Source organism: Lactuca serriola, chromosome 3 (assembly GCF_051521515.1).
Source record: "Lactuca serriola cultivar US96UC23 chromosome 3, Lser_US96UC23_V15, whole genome shotgun sequence".
In the NCBI taxonomy this organism is placed as follows: Eukaryota; Viridiplantae; Streptophyta; class Magnoliopsida; order Asterales; family Asteraceae; genus Lactuca; species Lactuca serriola.
The window spans coordinates 13,284,227-13,297,803 of NC_136410.1; positions in this window are offsets into that span (position 1 = coordinate 13,284,227).

A 13,577-nucleotide genomic window follows, 5' to 3' on the forward strand; every position below is an offset into this window, starting at 1 on the left:
TGGTTTTTCTATCTATGTTGGGTATTGAATATGGGAGTGGGTCCCTGTTCTTGGGATGATCCATGTGTTGGAACGTCGGTTGATGAGTCGAGGTGGGGGAGTATGATGATTTCGTGGTCCAGTCTATGAGTCAGTGATGTTATTGGACAGTTGAGTTGTTTGGTATTGGATTGGTACGAGACTTGGAACGACTAGAAGCAGTCGTGACGAGAAGTTCTTGAGGATTTCATCTGAGGTTCAGAGTTATGAGATCGATTGATTTCCTTAAAGGGGATTATCGGGCGTTGCGTAGCACTTTCCAGGGGCAGGTGCGTTATTGCTGGTGAAAATAGTTCGTGAGGTTGTTGATGTGTCAGATAGTGATGGTTCGAACCCTAAGTGGGGGAGAACCGGGTGGTTTTTTGAGAGAACCAGAGATTTGTGCAAGAGCGGTTAGGGGTTAGATACAGAAACCTGCGGCTTGAATTCATGAGATCAGGGTCATTGGTGATCAAGGAAAGGTGCAGGGCGAGATAATGCATGTGGTATATGTCTAAGAGAAGGATGGGTGTCCCCATGGCGGGTGGTCAATGGTCAGGAATCTGGTGGTGGTCAGAGTCGTTTCAAGTGGAAGACGCGTAATGATGGTATGGGCAGTTGAGAACTTCTGGGTTGAAATATGGGTAGAAGATTGTCGAGTAGCCAACTCCCGGGCTGGGATGTGTATTCTTGCTTGGATTTTGAGCAGTAGTGGAAAGGGTTTCGGAGGATCATCAGTGTGTTCTGAAGGGTTAGCGCCTTCCTTGTATTCCAATTGAGTGTTTGGATGCACTGAAGTTGCACATTGAGTGAAATAGGAAATTATTATGGGGTTCAGAGGAAATGTATTGTTGTATGTGTATGGTGCTGGGAGTAAGGGAATCAGTGGTAGAGGCAGGACATTGTGATGCTCTGTTAGGGTGTTCCGTGGTTTCCGCGTATAGCGTCCCGATTTCAGAGTTATTTAGAGTCTTGGGTTTAAGATGACTAGTGATGTATCATGTATCCACGGTTCCAGTGGGAGCCCTTCGTGTATTGTCAACAAGAGGGATTATTTAAGGAAGTGGATCTCCGCAGAGGTAGGTTCTGTGTTATGGCAGTTGCCGCCAGAGTCTGTAATGCATATCGGGGCAAGTGTGTGTAACTATCTATGATAGTCTTTGGTGCATGAGTTAGTGAACATAATGTGGCGTTGTAATGAGAATGGGAGTATAGGGTGAAGCTACGGGGAGCCGTAGTATTCACCAGTCAGAGGGTGTTGTGATGCTACGGGGAGCCGTAGTACTCACAAGTCAGAGAGAGAGAGAGTCGTGATGCTACGGGGAGCTGTAGTATTCGCCAGTCAGAGGGTGTTGTGATGCTACGGGGAGCCGTAGTACTCACAAGTCAAAGAGAGAGAGTCGTGATGCTACGGGGAGCCGTAGTATTTGCCAGTCAGAGGGTGTTGTGATGCTACGGGGAGCCATAGTACTCACAAGTCAGAGGGAGGGAGTCGTGGTACTACGGGGAGCCGTAGTACCCACTAGTTAGTTAGCGTTGTGATACTACGGGGAGCCGTAGTACTCACTAGTTAGAGGCTGTCGTAATGTTGTGGGAAGCCATAGTACCCACTAGACAGCAAGAGAGTGTGATGATGGAGTGTTCTCCGATAAGTACATGATGCAAAAGAGTTTTAGGCTTGAGTAGCCCTAGTGTTGAGTTTTTGGAGCCTAGTGGTTAAACCGGGGCGAGACTGGGGTCTCCGTCTCTGTCGGGAGGGTCAGCAAGGCGCGCGAGAGAATATGTGCAGCAGACGCCAGAGGTTAGAGCTGAGTCGATCTTCGATTGGATTGTATTTTTTTATGAGGAAAAAGGGAATTTCGTGACTTGCGTGTCACTAGGCCGTGATAGTGGTCACGGGGAGGAAGTTAGTGAGATGTTTTGGATCATGTTATGTGTGACCTTTGGGGGTTCAACTGTGGGGCCAAAAGCTGACCTGGTGCTCGGTATCGAAGATGAATATGAGAAATGAGCTAGAGTTTACCATCGTGATGTCTGCGGACACTTCAGAGCGAGCGAACGATTCAGATGCTCGAGGATAGGTTTCGGGCATGTGTATTAGATTTCGGGGGGGAATTGTGGCCCGTATTTGCCCTTGGCAGAGTTTTCCTACAACAACAGCCATCATTAGTGCATCAGTATGCCACCCTTTGAGCTGTTGTAGGGAAGGGAGTATCGGATCCCATTTGCGGGGGAGAGGTAGAGCAACGTGTGATGGGAAGTACAGAGATCGTGCTTCAGACGTCAGAGCAGATACAGCAGGTCAGGCAGAGGTTGTTGACCGCTCAGAGTCGCCAGAAGAGTTATGCGGACAGGCATCGGTCCGAGCTCGAATTGTTGGTCGGTGACTTTGTACTCTTGAAGGTCTCTCCTTGGAAAGGAGTGATCCGATTCATGAAGAGGGGCAAGCTGGGGCCCCGATATATCAGTCCTTTTCGGGTGATCGCGAGGGTAGGCAGGGTAGCCTACCGGTTAGAGCTACCTGCAGAGCTAGGTCAGATCCATGACACTTTCCATGTGTCGTAGCTGCGAAAGTGTATAGCCGAGGAGTCGACAGTAGTGCCATTAAAGGATATTCAGGTGGATGTGGGCCTGAACTACGTTGATAGACCGGTAGCTATTCGGGATCGAAAGATCAAGGTTCTGAGGAACAAAGAGGTGCCTCTGGTGCAGGTCCAGTGGAAACACCGGAAGGGATCAAAGCTTACTTGGGAGCCGGAGCGCGAGATGCGTGAGCAGCATCCGGAGTTGTTTCCAGAGTGAGACTTCGAGGGCGAAGTCTGATTCTAGTGGGGGAGAATTGTAACATCCGGATATCCAGATATGGGAATTTGAGTATTTTATATTGGGGAATGAGGAGACTCGGCGAGTTGACGCCTCAACTCGTCGAGTAGGATCGCGTTTTGGGGACTAGTTTAATGAAGGGACTCGACGAGTCGGGTATTTGGACTCGCCGAGTCGGTGCTGTCAAGGAAAACCCTAATTGTCCGGGTTTGGGACCTATTTAAAGGCCCTTATGGCCTTCAGTGGCGGCCACCTACACCTTTGAGAGACTCCTATCGAACCGGAGAGCTGAGAGAGTGAAGAAGAGCCATTTTGGAGCATTCTTGAGGTGGTTGTGCAATGGAGTAGTCATTTCCAGCAAAGGGAGGTCAAAGGGGTGTCAATTCAGAGCTTCTGAGCTTGCATCTTCACCATTGAGGTATCAACTCGTTCTCCCTTTTCTGTTTTGGGTAAGATTGGTGATTTTAGGGTTTTCTAGCTTCTTTTATGGCTTGATTTGTGGAGTATAGTGTCCCATTGAGTGTGAAGCCATAGATCTGGACCCAAAGAGGTCCAAAGAGTCCCTTCCATCCTGCTTTATGCATTCTATTTGGAGTTTTGAGCTAAGGTTGTTATGTAATGGAGGGTTTCACCCAAATGAGCTTGTAGAACCTTGCATGAGTGCCCAAGGTTCGACCTTTTCGTGGTTATTGGCTTTGAGGGAGTTGGATCTATGGTTTGGTGAAGCAGATCTGACCTCAGAAGGTCAGATGAGGGTTGTCATGGGAGCAACTCGCCGAGTCCATAGGCAAACTCGACGAGTCGAGTCGGGGTTGCCCCGCGTTTCGTTGCCGAGTAACTCGACGAGTGGAGAGGGAACTCGTCGTGTCTAAGAGGTTTAAAAAGGATTTAGAGAACCCGCATGGACTCGCCGAGTCACTCTTGTGTACTCGCCAAGTCTGGTCAGTGTTGACCGTTGACTTGAGTTGTCTTATGTTGACTTTGGGAGTTTTGGTCAATAGAGGTAATAGAGGTCAGGGAGGGGTAAAATGGTCTTTTACCCATTACCTGACTAGAGAGGGAAAGAGTAATCGCCGGTTAATTAGAGTTGGGACTTCGAGTACTAATTAGAGATATTTGCCTTATGTGTTAGGCGGTGGCAAGTCCGAGGTTCGCATGTGCAGATAATTGCTTTCTGATTTCCAGGTGAGTCTTCTCACTGTACTTTACCTTGAGTAGGTAACCAGAGTTATGTGACAGAGTATTTGTATGATGTGTATGTTACGTGTTGTACTGCATTATTTCTATGTGATTTATGCTGTGCATGTTTACAGAGTTAGAACCGGAAGGTTCCCAGAGTTGGAACCGGAAGGTTCACAGAGTTAGAATCGGAAGGTTCACAGAGTAGGGTTCACGAACCCACAGAGTTATAGCCTCGAGTGGCTAATATGTGTTATGTGTGGTATTTTGGGGAACTCACTAAGCTTTGTGCTTACAGTGTTTTGTGTTATGTGTTTCATGTTTCTCTCAGGATCACGGGACGGCACCGGCTCGATTGTACACACCAGAGAAAGAGTCATGTTTTGAGGATCCTGGTTTATTATGCAAGTGAAAATGGAATTATGTTTTGTAATTCGATTATGAATGAGATTTTAAGCAAAGTGTTTTTAAGAATTAAATGATTATTTTTAAATGAAAAATTATTTTGAAATTTTCGGTGTTACAGAAGCAGTGTTGACTGCATGTTTTACTCAGAATCGATCATTCATTCTTCGAAGATTCAATGTTACTCCATATGAAATAATCAATAATCGGAAACCTAATGTAAAATTCTTTCATGTTTTTGGTTGCAGGTGCTTTATCATGAATCTCAAAGATAATTTGTCCAAATTCCAAGCTAAAGCTGATGAAGGCATATTCTTAGGATATCCACAGAATTCAGTTGCATACAGAGTGCTTAATAAAAGAACAAGAAAAGTTGAAGAAACTTTCAAGTTAACGTTTGATGATTACTATCTTAAACAAATGGATAGTAAATTTGAAAATAAATCAATACTTGTGGATTCAAATACTCAAATTGATAATTCTGAAATCAATGATTTTGATTATGACTTAATTTTTGGAATTCCTGACAGGGCAATTGACGCAGAAAATAATGCTCTTGATAATCAAACATCAGAATCCTCAAAACATACTGATGATTCAACAATAAATACAACATCGATATCTTGTGAAAGTACGACTGATATTCGTATGGAGGAGGAACATACGAGTATTCATGAAGATACTCAGCCAAATCTCGAGGGGGAGAATGAACTTATGGAACATCAAGTTGAGGGGGAGCATTCGCAGAATCAACAGGAACATCATTTTGAGGGGGAGAATCAAGATGAAGATCATGTTGAGGGGGAGCATGATGAAACAGAGACAATTAATCTTGATGAAAATGATGATTTTCATGAACTATATGATAACTTTTCTGTTGCAGTATCTGAAAATGAAGATATGTATGAAGATGCACCATTAGAATTTGATCCTAATTTTCCACCACTTGAGAAATGGACAAGAAATCATCCAAAAGAACAGGTAATTGGTAATCCACAAGATGGTGTGTTGACTAGAGCTCAAATTCGTGCGAAAAATGAGGTACTGAATGCGAACCAAGAACTATGTATGTTTAATGTCTTTATTTCGAAAATAGAGCCAAAAACAGTAAAAGATGCTATGGAACGCTCAGATTGGGTTGTTGCTATGCAATCTGAACTGGCTGAATTTGAACGAAACAAAGTTTGGAGATTAGTTTCTAAACCTTCTGATGTTTCAATTGTCGGATTAAAATGGATTTTTAAAAACAAAACCGACAAAGATGGCAATATTATTCGAAATAAAGCTAGCCTAGTGGTTAAAGGTTATTCGCAACAAGAAGGGATAGACTATGAAGAAACATTTGCACCTGTTGCAAGACTTGAAGCAGTTCGCATATTTTTAGCCTATGCAGCTCACAAAGACTTTGATGTTTATCAAATGGATGTTAAATGTGCATTCTTAAATGGAGAACTAGAAGAAACAGTGTATGTTGAACAACCACCAGGATTTATAATCAATAAACATCCTAATCATGTTTACATCCTAGATAAGGCTGTATATGGATTAAACAAGCACCAAGAGCCTGGTACGCAACACTTACAAATTTCTTGAAACAATCTAAATTTAAACAAGGATCAGTTGACCCCACATTATTTCGCAAGAAAGTTGGGTGTCATCTAATGCTTGTTCAAATTTATGTTGATGATATTATCTTTGGCTCAACTGATCCAACATTGTCAATTGAATTTGAAAATCTAATGAAAAGTCAGTTTGAAATGAGCATGATGGGAAAAATTCATAATTTTCTTGGCTTAAACATAATCAATCAAGAAAAATATACGAAGAACTTGCTTGAAAAGTTTGGAATGTCTAATAGCACGAAACTCAGAGTACCAATGGCAGTAGGAACAAGACTAACTCCTTCGTTAGATGCTCCTGCTGTTGATTTAACACTTTATCGAAGCATGATAGGGTCTTTATTGTACTTAACTGCAAGTAGACCTGATATTATGTTTTCGGTTTGCAATTGTGCTAGATATCAAGCTAATCCCAGAGAACCTCATTTGACTGCAGTGAAAAATATTTTTCGCTATCTTAAGGGAACAGTTTCTTTAGGACTTTGGTATCCTACGAAAACGGGGTTTTTCATTCAAGCTTTTTCAGATTCTGATCTAGGAGGATGTACTTTGGATAGGAAAAGTACGAGTGGTGGATTTCAACTATTGGATGGGAAGTTGGTAAGCTGGCAATCAAAGAAACAAACTTGTGTGGCTATATCAACCGCTGAGGCAGAATACATTGCTGCTGCTGCTTGCACTTCGCAAATTATTTGGATTCAGAGTCAACTTCGTGACTATGCAATAAACATGAAAAAGATTCCTTTGTATTGTGATTCGCAAAGTGCAATTCGCATTTGTCATAATCCAATACAACATTCAAAGACAAAACACATTGCTCTTCGATATCATTTTATCAAAGATCATGTGGAAGATGGGAATATTGAAATTCATTTTGTTAAAACAACTGAACAACTTGCTGATATTTTTACAAAATCTCTTGATGAAAAATCATTTGTTAGAATTTTAGCAGGTTTGGGGATGATTAATGCGAATTCAATTTCAAAAACTCATGCCTAAAAGTCTGGTTCAGCAGTTATGAGTCAAATTTGTTCAGACGTTACTGTTCATTCAGAGGCTTCGCATGGCTTCGCATTCACATCTTTTCGCAACTGAGATCATAACAACTAAGATAAGGTTTAAGACTAATTTTGAATTTTTTTCAACTTTTGAAAAATCAAAAATCCAAAAAGATTTTATTTTGTTGTGTTCTTAATTTTGAAAAATCAAAAATCCAAAAAGATTTTATTTTGTTATGTTCTTAATTTTGAAAAATCAAAAATCCAAAAAGATTTTATTTTGTTCTGTTCTTAATTTTGAAAAATTAAAAATCCAAAAAGATTTTATTTTGTTATGTTTTTAATTTTGAAAAATTCGAAAATCACAAAAATATTTTTGTTTTCTTTGTTCTTTAAATTTTGTGTGCTGAGAATTTAATACAGGGCTAAAATGCGAAGATGTCATACTTATGTGTTTCTACGGGAAGGTAACAAATTCTTTTAAAAACTAGTTAGGATGTCCCTAGAAGCATGCTGCTGTATGTAGACCAAAAGCCTCAACAAGATTTTATGTGTGAAAAGAAAGCCTTAATGAAATTATCACATGAAAATTTCTTCCCAAAAAGGCTTATATTCGCATAAGTCAACAGAGCTAACTTACTCTTCTCAAATGAGTTAAGAGTTTTCTGTTTGTCCATTATAACAGAGGTACACTTCGATTCTTATCCAATCTTTTTAAACCAAACAATTCTTACACTCCAAATTTTTGAAGAGATTTGTCCTTGAGGTCTTTGATCAAACCAATCAAAACCTAGACAAATCACAAGTCTGTGTTTATGATCTAACATCATGAGCCCGTGATGGAAGTGAAACCCAAAAATCATAAACCTTAAGGAATTGACGGGGAACTATGTTCTAGATTTTTACGAAACCTTTGTTTCAGTATCAAAAAATTTCGAAACTTCAAATCATATTCAATTCGCATGTGTGGTCTTGATCAAATATTCACAACCAACAATGTTTGTTACCCAACAAGATCCAGAACAAATTCTTTTTGAATATGATTTCTGTGTAAGTTTCATTCGCAAATCCTAGTCATGATAAATATTTTCACAAGCCAACTTGTCACTGACTACACTGGTCAAACAAGTAATTTCATTTACAATTTCTCACCTTATGTTAAGGCTGATATGTAATGAAATTTCAAACCAATCCAAAATATCTTTTAAAAGAAGCCCTTCGATACTTCTCTACAAGTATTCGATTGTAATTCACGGGAAACTACACAAGCTGTTGATTATCTATCTTGATGATTAACGAAGCAACCTTTGCCTAGGGTTTCACTGCATTCATGTCAAATTAAATTTTTGACATCACAAAATTCCAAATTTTTTGATTCTCATCTTATTCTGTTGACACAATGCACACACGAAATCCTTGAGGTTCTGAGTACAACCAACTCAGACTGATGATTTCGCAAATCTGGCATATGACTTCACTTTATATCCCAAAAGTGAAAGAGCCTTGACTCCATGCGAAGGGTTTTAACAGTTCAGATTCTATAACGGGAAACTTGACAGGCTGTGTACTCAAGATGGTTGGTATTCTATCCGATTTTCAAGGAGATGTGACAGTTACTTTTTGAAGCAAGGTTATCTTTTGCAGTCATGATCCAATTTTCAAGGTGCCACATCGGATAACATTAAATGCATCCCGCTTTAATTTCAAATCAATTTGATTAACCTATAAAAGGGGGATCAAGAACACTATGTACGATTACGCAAACAGAATTCTCACAAACCTCCAAAGTTTCAACCTTGATCAAACTTCATCTTTTTCAAACCCTAAAAATGGCAGCCACTTAATCCAACACTGATGAAGTTCTTTCTCACTCCCTAATGAAAATCCAAAGCACAAACTATCAAGTTGATCCAAATGTATCTTCTTATCCTGAAGGTTTGAAGATGCTTATCGTTGCCCTGAAACGATCCCCTCTGTCAACTGCCATGTTTAGTTCCTTCTCCGTTCCGATGACATGGTTATCCTTGGCAGTTTCAACGGCATCATACAATCATACAACGGATGTGATAACATTCAACTTAATCAACAACAAACAGGTCAAACTGTCCAAGAAGATGTTTGTTGAATTCTTGCAGATTCCAAACAACCCTCCATTTGTCAAACCTGTTAACTCTCAAATCAGTCACATGTTCAACGAGATGGGTCATCAACCAGAGCTTGAGAAGATCAGTGACTTTCGAAAGTCTGGGTTGCCGTGCATATGGAATTTCTTATTTGGAATTTTTCTTAGATGTTTAACAGGAAGATCAGTTGGACTGGATAGAGGACGAATGGAAGTATATGCCATGGTTATGGGCATATACTATGATATAAACGTGGATTATGCCACCCAATTATGGAAGGAATTTGTTAAGAGTCTTGAAAACACAAATTCGGAAAAGGGGATTTCGTGTGCAAGATATTGGAGCTTGATTCTGGAGAAGGTCTATGAAAAAGAAGCAATTCCAATAATGGAGGATGTTGAAGTTGCAGAATTTTCGTTGTATCAGTTTCCAAAGGCAGTAAAAGATGATGAAGCAATTTTTACTCATGTGGCTCGCATTCCAGATGCAATGCTTCGCAAGGTATCTCAAACTCACAAAGTCTTGGAGAGATATTTGCGAACAATTGATCAATCAGAGCAGACTGGAGTATTATTGGATGTTGCTGCTCCGTTAAAGAAGAAGAAGCTCATAAAGAAGGATGCGAAAGGTTCATCTTCACCACAAGTTCAAGATGAAGATATTTAGATTGAAGAAACTTCATCTAAGTCAAAGAAAGAACTAATACCTTCTAAGTCTGGTGTATTGAAGAAAATTCGCAAGGCTGAGGTGAGCAGTAAAGGCGTTACTATTCGCAGTATTCCAGCTCCGGTTTCTCCAGGAAAGAAAAGACAAAGAGCTGAAGATGTTGCCAAGAACATGCAACGTACTCTCGTCAAAAGAAGGAAGATGGTGATTCGCAATGAATCATCTGATGAAGAAATAGTACCAGAAACTCCACCAGTGCCATCTACGTTAAATGTTTCATTACCTATCATCCATACTTCGCAAATCTCTACCACCTTACCACTCACCAAACCACTCGAAATAGTCACTACCAAATCAGTTTCTGAGGAGGTACCTATTTCTGATACGGTTGTCAACGTATCTGATACGGGGGCAACTATCCTGAGTGTTGCAACCACAATCCCAATCTCCTTACCTACTTCATTACCAATTGTTTCAATTCCAGTTACAACTTTATCCACCACCTCATCAATTTTTGATCATGCTCTTCAAAACCTATTTACAACACTTTTTCCATCTCAATCACCCGAAAATCCTCAACCTTCGCAACCTTTATCTGATAATGAAGCTGAAGGAGGTGCCTTTGGAGGGATAATTGAAGATATTCATTTTGATTCAGAGGAGGAGGATATTCCTGATCATATGCTTATGACAGGAAAACAATTTAAAATCCTGAATCAGAAGTTGAATGCTATTATTCAGTCGCAAGCTGATTCCGGCAGGATGTCTTCTATTTCAGCTATGGAGGTTGATGTAATGATCAAAGGTGCTGAGAAGCGTATTATGGAGAAGGTTGGTCAATCCGACAAGAATAATGAGCTTCGCATTCAAGCACAAGGGAGCAATTTTTCTTCAGTGGTTAAGGATTTGAAAGCTGCTGCAAAAGAACGTCATGTTCTTTTTGTACAAGATGTGAAGAAAGTTCGGGAGGATGTCAACTATAAGCTTCAAGAGTTGAAATCTGAACTTGCGAAGGAGCTTCAGGATATTCATACTCAAAATGCTGCAGTTCAAAAGCAGATTGCGGAGGTTTCTTCAAGAGTATAAAAGTTTGTTGATGTTCCTATTCTTGAAGCCCATAACGAAGAAAAAAAGGAGAAGCTTGATCAGCTAACCAAGTTGGTGTCTGAGCTTAAAATGGTGGTTTCACAATCGTCAACTACACAAATTCTCACTCCCGAGTTTTTGTCTCTAAAGATTAATACTTTAGAACAAGCAATTCAGAAAGCTCTTGCTCCACTCGCCAATTTTACTTCTTTACTACCAAGGAGTGCCCCACCTGCTTTCACAGGGGTGCAAGGGGGAGAGAAGAGTTTAAGTAAAGAAGAGGATGCGAAGACAGTTGGAAAAGTTATATCTACTCAGCTTATAACTACTCTTCCCATACTTACGAAGCCAATTTCCTCAACCACAGTAACCACAAGAACAATTGCCAAAGGAATCGTTATTGGAGAAAAAGAAGGAGGTTTAAGTTCAAAACCTCAAACAGATATGGTGGGAAAAGGAAAAGGGATTTTATATGAAAAATCAAAGGATGAGAAGAAAGCTGAGGCTGAAGCAGAGTTGGAAAGGATGAGGCAAGTACAAAGCATTATGAGGCAGAGGGCAAGTGATCCTCCCACGATGAACAAAGGAGATCCTGCGAAGCTTTACTCTTACGAAACTATAGAGTCAAAAGTTGTGGGGAGGGAAATGTATGAATTCGAGAAGAAGCCAAAGAGAAGTTATGATATTGCGAATTCAGACAATTGTCAGCTGGATTTTCCAATCAATGAAATGCTATTCATCACTGCTCAGTACAAGATTAGTGAGAAGTTTGATAATCCTGATGATTATACACACATGAAAATCAGATTTCATGCTGTCTTGGGGAAGAATCCGGATGAAGTTTGGTCTTTAATGAAGATCAAAAAGGTGCTGAAAATCAAGAAAGATGTATTGTTTGAAGTCATGCTTCAAAATTTTCGTTATTTTGTTATCCGAGCAGACAACAAGCAGTATGACTTCACGGTAGCTGATTTTCCTTTGATGAACTGCAATGATTTAATTCAAGTGGCTCTGGTTTTGAAGCATATGGAAGAAAATAATCTCAAAGGCTCTGAGACTGAAGTGTTCAAGATAGGTTTCGCACATGTGAAGACATTCATTGACAACTACTTCGATTGTTTGGCTCTTACAGATGAAGAACTGGCTAATGTGTTGGGAAGTGAAGTGAACGTTCCTTGGGAAGAAACTTTATCTCAATCAGCTTTATCGAAATATGTTGTTGGGGAAATATGCCTGAAACCGTTCGGCATGGTGTTTTCTGGAAGAGATACAAAAGGGAAACCTAAGAAGTTCTTGTTTAAAGTCTCAGAGATTGAAAGATATAATTCTTCGCAATATACGCACTTTATTGTTCGTATGAACAACTGCAAGAAGAACAATGAAGGAGACAAGAAAGATCTCAAGAAGGTGATCTCCTGGTATGGAGAAGTGCGAAAGACAATCCACTCAGCTGTTCAAAAGCTTATGGGATGAATAGCTTCGACTGTTTACAAAGGGGGAGATTGTAGATGTAAAATTGTAAAAGTCGAAAATAGTGTTTTGTATTGTTTCGCATTTTATGTTATTTTACTAAGTCATCTTTATGCGAAGTGAAATGTCTAGACTTAGTATATTTTTTGTACACTCATATTCCCTATAAATAGGAACTGAGGTTAGAAGTAGAGGGAGATTTTTCGAAACTGATATCTCTTTTCTGCTAATGTTGTAATCAGTCTTTATCAATATGAGATCTGATTAATATTTACTCTTCGTGTTCTAAATCTTCAATTACTCAAATCAAACTTTGCTTTCTCAAATCTCGATAACAGTTCTCATCAGAAGGCCTAGAGACCCATGGCATCCCGGATAGACTATAGGCCTAAGAGGCATACCAGTCAGGACAAAGGCTCAAAGAACGGTTCGGATAGGCTGAAGTCCCGATGAAGCATTCCAGTCATGCTGAAGGTTCTATGAGCGTTCCAGATAGTCTGTAGGCCAGTGCGGTGTTCCAGACAAGATGAACGATCAGTATGCATGTTGTTTGTTATTATACTTATGTTTACGTGGTGGTACTTTGATTGAACTCACTAAGCGTTGGCTTATAGTTTTGGGTTATGTTTTAGGTATTTCAGATGACCATGGGAAGGCGAAGGTGTGACCGTACACATCCTCTTGTTTTGACTTATGATTTTGGGAGACTCTGATGGTTGGAATGTTTTGAAAACTATGATTTGTAAACAATCTATGAATTTGGGTGGTTTTTTAAAGTTTAAATTTCTTGTGATTTTTATGAGTGTTACATGGAGGTTGAGATAGAGGGTGTGGCTAATGATAAGAAGGGTTTCCAAGGACTTAAGGTCCTTAAATAGGATCCAAGACCCTAAAATTAGGGTTTGCATTCTCCATGAGTACACCCTGCGTACTCTAGGCATGCCTAGCATACTCAAGATAAACCTTGTGACCAATTTTAATGAGCTACGCCCCACGTAGGGCCTCCTTATAAAAAATGGATATTAGCTTCAAAAGAATTTACCCACGATCCGGGTGTTACAAGGATGTTTAGTTCGAGTTAAATCAAAGGAGTGTTTAGTTACACCCTATATTGTAAAAAATATTACATAAGCAGGAAATTTTGATGATTATAAGCTTTGTAATCTTATCTAGTTATACACCAGGACTTG